An 11579-nucleotide genomic window follows, 5' to 3' on the forward strand; every position below is an offset into this window, starting at 1 on the left:
TGCTGTAGTTAAAACAAGGTGTTAACCCATAACATTTGCTTCATATGCATCAGTTTACAATGTCTGATGTGTAACTGGGCAGAGGTAAAGTACAGTTGTTTTAACCTACAACTGTGACTCCATGCTACGACTGATGAGAGCAATTGGTCTTTAAGTCCTCTCATTTTAATGTCCACCCCTATATTTTGTCTAACCTTTCCATTTAACACTATTTACGTCTACTTCACATATGGATTTAAAAATGTTTAAATTATATTTATTTACAGATATTCTCACCCAGCTACTCTGTAGACCAAAGAGAAAATGGAAAAAGATTTAAAAATTTTCTAACATATGCTCAAGATCATGATGGAAATTTTATGTCATGGACACACTTGGATACTTTCACATTTACTTTTCCCTCCTGAATCAAAGGTTACAAACTGCAAAGAAAGACAAGTACCAATTTAAATTTTAAACTCTGGTTACACTGAAAGTATATCAATCCTTCCTGCCCCTCTCTTGTCCCCCCAAGCCCTCTGAAATGCTCATCTGATCCTACATGGTCCTGCATACAGCCATGTAGATTTCAATAGTTTGGCTGCAAAACACATCAAAGAAGCTCACGTTTCCATTTGCCTCTTTTATTTAGTGCACAGTGAACTTGTTGATATTTTCATTATGTGCTTAATTCTCCACTGTGTCATGTCCCTTTGGTATCTGATTAGTCAGGGTGTTTTAACTGTACCTTGCCCTTAGCTGTGGATGTTCATTAACAGTACCTCAACGTTTGATTGTATAGCCATTACATGTGCAATAGACCCTCAGTACAACACAAAAAGCACTTATAAAGTACATTATTCTAGGTAAGTCCAACTGAGACAGCAGTACAAGCAGTCCCTAAATCATACTGACACAAGTCCAGTTATCCATAACATGACATTAAATTAATGTTTAAATGCAGAATGGATATTTAGGTGGACAACCTGATAGACAAGTACTTTAATTTCATTAAATCTGTAAAATCAATGGAGAAATATAGCTATGGGATTACAGTCTCAACTACAAGACAACGTTTTATATGATTTTACTTTTTACAATGCATTGTTGAAATCATATATAGCCTTATCCAGTACAAAGTAGGATATAAGAAAGGCACATTCATTTCACAGGATTACTTTATTATTTTTGTTATAAATTTCAATGCTATAATATGTTAAAAATATAAAACTGAGAAGTGGATGATTGCTTTATATTACAATGTAGCCCCTTTTACGTGTTCAGAAACAAATATGACAATTTTGTTCTCCCTGTAAAAACAGTAGATAAGACAAGTCCACTAATAATACGGGTTTTATCTAAGGCATTTATTTGATTTGATTACTTTTTTTTTTTTTTCCAGTTTTCTGGAGCATTTAACAGATTTTGCATAGAAGGAAAAGGTTTGTGCAAATTTGTCTCAAATTTTGTATAGAAATGTATCACAGAATCACAGAATTGTAGGGGTGGAAGGGGCCTCTGGAGATCATTGGGTCCTTGTGTTATATTATACCTTATGGGTCTTTATAATTAACAAATCTACTCTCAAATATTCTGCTTTTAATTCATAAAATTAAAAAGATCAGAATACTTCAGAATAATATCCATATAAAGAATGTTTAAAAAGAAGTAAAAGCAATACTGTATGTCAAAAATTTTCACTTAGAGCCATTCAAAAATAAATAAGCCAGGACTGTTTACTAGTCATATTTTCATAATTTGAGTTAAAAAATTGAAGCTTGAAGCACATGCCTGCTCCTTTATCATTATAAACAAACAAACAAACAAACAAACAAATAAATATCTCAAAAGAATTGCAGAAGGATGCATGTTATTTCTTAACCAGAAAAAAGCATGTGGTCCTAAGTTCAGATACTGGTATAAATAACATTGTTCAGATCTCCTCATCAATTTATCATTTTTATAAGTGATTTAAAATTTAAACACACCTGTACACATGGATTGTAACTAAAGCTATGGTGTCCAATTAGTAATATCATTAGTAGCTGATGATTTCAGTCAATTGATATGAAATAAAATATTTTACCCCTTGTTATTTCTACCTAGCTATATCTCTATCTATCAGGCAACACAAGCTACATATGTGACGGGTGTTGTTAGTCAGATATTAGTATCAATCAGCTCTTCACACTTAGAAATATAGCTGGCACTGACATGAATACTGGGTTCACAATCACTTTTATTTGTTGTGCAGTTGAATTTTAGTGTAGTTGAAATTCGGTGCAAAAAATATAATTTAATAGAAGTAGAGAAATTGTTTCATGCTTATTTTGGATCAGTCATTAAATATACTTAATTTCTGCTTATTTTCAGTCTTTTTTTTTTTTTTTTACTATGATCAGTCATGACTGTAGTCAGGTAAACACAGGCAAAATCTGAAGTAGAGTTTATATGCATTAATAAAAATGCAATGACTAATTTTTAACTGAAACAATACTACATGGCATGTGTGGGTAATACATGTGTTTATATATAAAGCAAGCAAGTCAGACAGATCTTTTGTATGCAGATGATAACATTTTGTAAAAGATATATCACAAGAAATGTTGGGTACATTCTTATTCTGAACATCATACACCAAAACATATTAAATAGATTTAACTAATTTACAGAGTGTACCAATTTTGTCAACTCTAGAAATTTAAAGATGAACTTCCTGAATTAGACTAACTTGACAATCCAACTGACTTGACTACTCATTGTTTGACCAACAGTACTACAGTTGTGGAGGCTGGAGAGGTAGGGGGGGAGTGGGGAAGTTGGGGGAGTGAGGAGCCTGTACTGAAGCAATTTGCTCCTGGGGCATGGATGGCCCCCGTGGCATGGAGCCGTGTGGGAGCAGTGCTTGAAGAGCTGCTGCCTGTGGGCAGCCCCCGCAGGCTCAGTTGGAGAAGGACGGCATCCCTGGGAGGGACCCCATGGGGAGCAGGGGCAGAGAGGGACTGTGAGGGAGCGGAGGAGACGAAGTGTCAGGGACTGACCACAGCCCCCGTTCCCTGTTCCCCTGCACTGGTTGGGGAGAGGACATAGAAGAGTGTGGATGGAGGGGAAGGTGTTTTTAGCTTTTTTGTTTTGTTTTGTTTTGCTTCTCACTGCTCTAGCTTGTTAATAATAGGTAATAAATTACATTAATGTCTCTATGCTGAGTCTGTTTTGCATGTGACAATAATTGTTGAGTGATCCTCCTGTCCTTATCTCAACTCTTGAGCTCTTTCCATTGTATTTTCTCCCCCTTTCCTTATGAGGAGAGGAGAGTGAGAGAGGGGTTGTTGGTGGAGCTCAGCCACCCATCTGAGTAAAATCACCACAGGTGGTGCTAATGCTACTGAAACTTTGTCCTCAGATACTTCAGGATTAGTTATAAAATGGGGTAATATAAATTTGCAATCATGAAGTTGTCATAGGTAACTTAAAATATAACCAATAAACAATTGGGAGAGTGACCAGTTGCTGTGCTTTTTAAAAATAACAAATTTAAGCACACATGTTCAATCTAAATACCACATGGACAGCAGCACAGCACCTACTTGGCAATCCACCTAGAAAAGTTAATCCTGTTCCACCCTGTTTGCCCTCTCATTTATCAGGTCTTTGTCCTCTCAAACGAGTATTTCTTTTGTTTAAATTTATCAGACAACAATAAGCAGTACTGTGAAAACACCTACTGACAGCCCCTATTTAGCTGTGCCTAGGCTATCAACCCTGCACCAACAATCTGGCATTAATCCATTTTATAGGTCCTGATAAACCTCCCCAAAGCAGAGTGGAAATGAGGATGTGACAATAAGCTTGATAGAAGATTGACATCCTGAATGACAGCAAGGAGTCTGGGAGGTCAGGAAACATAATAGTAACAGGAGACTACTCCCATGTAGTTTGAATAGGTGTCCTGTTGGATCATGAAGTGGAGGCTAAATTCTTAGATACCGTAAACAACTGCTTTGTGGAAGAGTTAGGCAGGGAACCTCAATGGGCAAAGCAACACCTCAGCTGGTCCTGAGCATCATTCAAGACTATGTTCATAAAACTACTGTACAGCATCACAATGATGATAGGATACTTGTACTCAAAATCCTTTGCAGGATCTAGGAAGGCAAAAAATTTTATGCGTTTTTTTTTACTCCAAAGGGAGGAAGTTACATAAATATGAGATTTACTAGGAGAAAACAGACAGAAAAATCTTTGGGAGACATTTAAAATTTAAAAACTCCCTAATGGAGGCACAGAGCAAACACCACTTACCACAAAACAAGACAAAACAAAATTTCCTTTAGGAAACTCATAAGAAAGCTGGCATGCCTGAATGCCAGAGATAATGATGTATTGAAATGCCAAAAATAGAAAGAATTGTGAGTGCTCTTAAGTTCAGGATGATAACGTAAGACAGGCCAAAAAAGAACTTGAGAAACAACATGCAAATAGGAATAGGCAGTGGGCTGATAGACAAGATTACAGAACACATAGGCAAAATGAACTAAAATGAACAATAACAGATTGCTAGAACCAGATTGTATTCACACATCAGGTTTGATAGGGACACAAAGAGTTGCCAGCCTTGCAGCATCATATCTTGCTTAAAACTGCCTGTGTACCAGAGGACTGGAAGGCAGTTAATGTTAATGAACTGTTTGAGAGATCTCACTGGAGAGCTGGTGAGATATAGACTTAAATTGCATTATCCATGTGGGACAAATGAGCAGAAATATTTCTAAAGAATAAAATTAATAGGCATATGGATGTATCCAATATTCTGAAGGAGTCAACACAACTTTGTAAAGAGAAGTCACCTTACACAACTACTGGGGTTCTCTGAAGGAACCCACTCTACTCAGTATTGGTGAGGACACACCTAGGGTACTGTGCCAGCTCAAGAGAGACCTAGACACACAGCAGAGTCCAACAGAGAGCACAAAGATGATCAAGGGACTGAAGCACCCCTCCTTTGAAGAGATGCTGGGAGAGCTGGGGCTGTTTAGCCTGAAAAAGAGGAGGATCGGGGGTTTAGGGTGGGTTTCATGTGCTGCAGATTTTATCAATATCCATGAACATCTGAAGGGAGGATGCAAAGAAGACAGAGACAGGCTCTTTTCAGTGGTGCCAAGTGCCATGACAAGAAGCAATGGGCACAAAGTACAGCAGAAGAGGTTTCTTCTAAATTTTAGGAAACACTTTTTCTCTCTATGGGTGATGGAGCACTGGCACAGGTTGCCCAATGAGGCTTTGGAGTCACCCTCTTTGGAGGTATTCATAAACTTCCTGGTCATGGTCATGGGGTGTGGGTGTGCTTGCTTGAGCAGAAAGGTTGGCCCAGATGACCTCCAGAGGTCCCCTCCACCTTAAAAAATCCGTGATTCTATGATTCTGGGAATCAAGGATCACAGGAATATGACATTGTGGCAACACAGGTACTTAAAAGTGTCAAAATGTCATGAAAAAGTGTGTGGGATTGCACACAGTTAAAACGTTAAAGGTCGAGATATATGTTCAGTTTTCAGAGCTACAGAATGCATACTTGGAAGTACTCTTTCATACATTATGAACTTCAACTTTCAGGAGATGTGTTCTGTGTTTACATGGCAAAGGTTTGGTAGCAGGGGGCTGCAGGGGTGGCTTAAGTTAGCAGAGCCCAGCAGCTGCCCCATGTCAGAGCAGAGCCAGCTCCAGCTGCTCCAAAAGGGACCTGCTGCTGGCCAGAGCTGAGCCAGATCCTCCCACCTCCCCCCCCCCCCAATAAATAAATACAATACAATACAATACAATACAATACAATACAATACAATACAATACAATACAATACAATAAAACATATAATTATCTTTTTCTCAGTAAGTTTATGAATTCTTTCTAGTTTTCAGTCAGTGTTCACCTTTACCTAGCAATCAAACTCAGGTATAATTAGGGAAATGCCCTGTCTTCCTTGAGCTGTCAGAAGTCATCAATTATATTTTTGCATGTCTGTGAAGTCAGGAGCAGTACTTCAACTTTTTGAAAGTTCATATGTTTTTTTCTTGAGAATTCTGATTGCTGATATCCCATGCTCTTCAAATGAAGCCACAAAGTAATGATTTATTAAAAAAAAAAAAAAAAATCATATGCTCAGGTGATTGGCAAGCTGTAATAAAGGAGAATTGTTCCTGCTCAAACTTAATACACCTCTTCTCTCTCACTTTATGTAACAAAGTGTACAGGGGGCAGGGCTTGGGCTCAGTGAAAAAAGGAGGCATTTGCAATTTTAAATTGTAGGATGGATTCCACCTACAGAAGGTTGCCATCTAGTTTGCGGTCTTCTTAGAGAAAATGATTTAGGAAGCACAGGTTCGATATAGCACAGCAGCTATGATAGTTAAATGACTCTTCCTGTCATTCATCCACACAGTGATGTGGTCAAACTCCAGGCAGCTCTACAACTGACCCTACATTTAATAAGTAGGTATGGCCATGCTTTTCTTCTGCATATGTATAGCCAGTGCATATAGACTACGACTATTGATGGGGGAATCCATGAATCTGAACTTGCAGCTCCTATGACTCTTATAGGCCTACAAAGAATGCTACTTCTGTCTTCATAGAGCTTGGCATGGGTCAGAGACAATGAAGGAGAAACATGTGGAATCTATGAGGAAGAGCAAACAAACTGAAATTTGAGAGATCAGGCAATCAAATATATTGGAGGACTGAAATATTTTTGCCATCAAGATGAAAGATTAGCAGTATTCCACTGTACAATTAAAAGGATGCAAAAAATGGCTTTCTCACAGTTTTCCTAGTGAGAGCAAATTTAGTATGCAAGAACAGCAGAAGCGTGACTTGTGATATACTGAGAACAATGAGTTTCATGCTTTCTCACTTGTTCAAGTGCCTAAATTGTTTGTACCAATATTTGAAATGCAAGAAATATTCTGAGTCCTAAATAGGTTATCACCTACATTTCAGGTCCCAGAAATAAGGATCTGAGGAAAAAGTTTTGACCATATTTAAACTGATGAATATTGAAAAATGTCTAAAGCCCCTGAATTGTTTGCACAGAGTCAATATCACTAAGGCAAAGCACTGCATAGAAGATTTATGGGACTGTAATAGGAAATTAAACCAAAATTGATCCAACAAATTACTGCACATAAGAACAAGCTGAATAATTTAAAAAATCAATAGGAATAATTTGAGTAATTGGAGAGTACAGAAGAAAGGTGTTGCAGAGGTTAATGTTTATTGCACATCTATTTAGTGACTATCTTGAAGAAACAGTTACTGAGTTAAAATATGAATATCAGATATTTTTAAAGTATAGGAGATGAGGAAGTGTAAGAAACAGAGGCAGATAGTTTCCATCTTGTTAACTATCTGAAAAATGTGCTATGCAGTGCTAATATCTGGAGTACATTTTTGCAGAATAATGGCTGCAAAATTTCAGTCCCTTACTATTTGTCATGCTATTTCAGTGCAATAAAAGAAACTTTGGAAATACAAACTTTTAAATGTCCTGGGATATAAGTGTATATGAATTATAAAATTGTCGAACTCAAAACAAGTACTAGCATCATTTGACAGCAAAGATGTATGATGATTTATTCTGACAATGAATATACTCACCTGTTTATTTCTACTTCTTCAAAACAAACCAACAAACAAACTACAATTATTTGCATACTTTAGCATTCAACTGCAGAATGAAAACAAACAAACAAAAAACACAGAAGACCCACTTAAAGTAAATATTCCTTTATTTCCACAGGCACTGAAAATATATCAGTAATACTTAGGAAAACATTTTTTTTAAGTTTATTTTGAGTTTTAGAAAAAATATACAACTCTGGTTCACCATTATTAAGTGGTACTTGGGTCCAAACTTCACATTCCTGCACCTACAGAGGAATAATCCCAAGCACCAGCACAGGCTGGGGGCTGACCTGCTGGAGGGGGGCTGACCCTCTGCAGTGAGGGACCTGGGGGTCCTGGTGGGCAGGAGGCTGAGCATGAGCCAGCAATGTGCTCTTGTGGCCAAGAAGGTCAGTGGAATACATTTGGAAGAGTGTTGCCAGCAGGCAAAGGGAGGTGATCCTCCTACTCTACTCAGCCCTGGTGAGGCCACACCTGGAGTATTGTGTCCAGCTCTGGGCTCCCTAGTGCAAAAGGGACATGGAGCTACTGCAGCGAGTCCAGAGGAGGGCTATGAAGATGATGAGAAGACAGGAGCACCAGTTGCACGAGAACGAACTGAGAGACCTGGGCCTGTTTAGACTGGAAAAGGGAAGACTGATGGAAGACCTCATCAATGTGTATAAATACCCGAGGGGTGGGTGTCAAGAGGATGGAACCAGTCTTTTCAGTTGTGTCTAGTGACAAGATGAGAGGCAGTGGGCACAAACCGATGCACAGGAGGTTCTAGCTGAATATGAGGGGGCACTTCTGTACTGTGAGGGTGACAGAGCACTGGGACAGGCTGGCCAGAGAGATTGTGGAGTTTTCTTCTCTATATCTAAAACCTGTCAAGATGCCATCCTTCGCAATGTGCTCTAGGTGATCCTGCTTGGCAGGGGGGTTGGACTAGATGATCTTTAGAAGTCCCTTCCAACCTCAGCCATACTGTGATTAGCAAAAGATTGCTTCCATTTTTTAGTATAATTTACTTAGGATTATCTCAGGACCACTCAGGAAGGAGTGCTGTGGCATATGCACACATAAACTGACTTAAATAATTTTAACTTGTTATTTTTGTACTCTGATAGTTTATTCAATATTCTTGTTTGTTTGCTTGTTTCTATATCTCAGTAACATAACTTAAAGGTTTAAATCCTCTCTACCTTCTACCCTACAGAGAGAAGAGAAAACCAAGTAAAATCACCATTCACAGTTTTCTATTATTCTGTGGAGGCAATAGCATGGAATTTTTATGTGCTGATCTTAATTTTAGGAAAGAGCAAAGACAAATAATTAGGAAGTTTATAGCACAGGAGACTCCCCAAATGCAAGCTGGAGTACAGTGAAAATGATCCATTGCAAAGAGATAAAGGTGGGCTACAGTACTTATTCTGTTTAATTAAAATTTTGGAGACTAGGTAAACTGCAAGTCTGTGGACTTGATTACAGTTATTTGGAATGATAAAAACAATGACAAAGTCTCAAGGCCCAACATTACAAAAGCTTCAGATCTGAACAGGGGTGTACTAATAAAGATTTTGAGATCTGTGCAGAATATGATTATATTCTTTGCAGATATAACAGTCCACATAGGCACATCTGTTCATGTACCACTAGGCTGTAATTTATTAATGAACATTCATTACAAATTCCTGAGGGGGAAAAAAGATGTCTTACGGTTGTGCTCGAATTCTTTAATTATCTTGCCGATTTAGTGAAAAATGTCTATCTATATTTCATTGCAACACTGACTTCCAAACTTAAGAACAGCATCATATTAAACAAAAATTGGAACACAACCCAGAAAGGTAGAATAAACTGAATTAACTCTTTCCAATCTCACTGGCTGATCTTGGGGCATTTTATAGAGGGGCTGCTCACCCCCACAGAGGCTTAAGCCAAGGAAAAGTGAAGCAACCTGCTGGAGGCTACCAGGCCCAGGGCAGCAGCAGAGCTCTCCAGGATAGACCCTTCACCCGGACTTGCCATCAGGGTACAGCTCTGGTAGCCTCCCTACACATTCACTGGCAGACAGAAAAGCAAGGGAGGGAAGACATACACCCCATACAAAGATAGTATACAAAATAATGGACCAGGCAAGAAGCAGTAAGCTTAGAAGTTCATTTTCACTCTACCAGAGAAAGATTTTAAAAAGAATCCCAGAAGTCAAAAGCTGGGCAGTTAAGTTCATGTTGGTTGGTTATTTTGTTTTGTTTTGTTTTGTTTGATTGATTATTTTTAGTGACATCTGTTTTAAAACAAATTCTGTAAAAGGCTGCTTTTGAAAGATGTTTATGGATAGAATTTGTTTTGACTGAAGAATATTTCTACGTATGAAAACTTATTTTCTAAAGTGTGCCCACAGAATAAGACATCTGCAGTTGAAACAGGCCAGACCTTTCAGGAGTGAGATGACACAGCTATTTCTCTGGACTTCTGTTCCTTGCCTGGGAAGGTTCTTTTTTTCACAGAAACATGGCTCAATTTGGGATCCATTGTTCAAGATTCTCCTACACGTGGTTGCACACCATGGAGTAGGCAAAGATATCCATCTTTAATAACATTTATCTCCCTGAAAGTCCTTTCATTTTGACCTTTTCTTCCTGCAGCTTGGCGAATTTCCACTCCTTTTCCCTTTCACCCTTTCAGGTCTACCAAGCAAGAAAAAGAAAAGAAATGCAGTGAGGAGGTGGATATAATACTTTTTTTTTTTTTTTTTTTTTTTTTAAGATCTTTGATGTCATCATACAAAAGATATATAATCAGGTTCTTCCAAGTGTCATCTGTTATGAAAAGATGGCTTTCCATGCACATTTGTGCTTCAAACTCAGCTGAGAAAGGACATTAATTTGTTATTGCTTTGCTAAAGATAGGTTAAATGTCATGAGAGAAAGCAATAAGAGGTAGAAAAATCACAAACAAGACTGAAACATACCACATCCCTTTTTAAATTAACCACCACAAGGTGCCACCTGAGCAGCTTTATAAAGTATTGTATTATACTTCTCTTTTGTAGGACATATGAGGTACATTTCAGCTGTAAGTGAATTTCATTTCTTTTATTCTGTCTCATTAATATTCTTTTATTGCAGGTTTCTTTGTGGACATAAATGACCTTGAAGGGAGTATGTGATTTCAAACGTACCTAAATTCACTGATAATGCTAAATTGGGCTGGTCTAGTAAAATAGAGGAGTGAGACAACCATTTGAAAATTATCAGATTGGATTAGGCTTAGAGGCCGATAAAGTAGCTCATTCAGCTTAGTGTGCAGACAAGTAAGATAATGAAAAAGGGTGCTCAAAACAATCCTAGTTGCTATGAGCTAAAATAATACAAGGTTCAGAACTTGGAACAGACATTTTAAGAAAGATTGATGGTAACTAAGACTGTACTTTTGCAATTTTATGTTTACTTTCTTGTTTCTGTGTTTTCTGAAAACATGAAGAAGGTCAAAATAACGCGCAAAAATAAAAATAAAAATTAAAGCTAGGTATGAGCAGAAAGTATGGAATTGAAGAGCTTAGTTATCCATTTTGTTTTCTTTTACTGGTTGAAGCAATTTCCAGATTCATTCGAAAGTGCACAATCTCTTCCAGCAGCACCAAGAAATTGATTTGCTCTCAAACCACCATAAAGGGCTTGATCTTTCAAAGACAATTTTCAAATAGCTTGATCTAGCAAAAGGATGGAATATTTCTATTGTGCTCATCATATTTTCTAAGTAATTCCTGAATCTGCAAGCTCTGTGTTTGCTGGTGAGGTAAAAGAAATCCACTATGCTCAGCATTTATTGTTTGTATTGTAGCTTTTAGGAGTCCTCACCATGAACCTGGTCTCACTTTGCTATACACGAGATAAGCACCTGTGTCAGCTGCAAATGACCTATTAAAGAATATTTGA

Source organism: Netta rufina (genome assembly GCF_964035555.1).
Source record: "Netta rufina genome assembly, chromosome: Z".
NCBI classification, from domain to species: domain Eukaryota; kingdom Metazoa; phylum Chordata; class Aves; order Anseriformes; family Anatidae; genus Netta; species Netta rufina.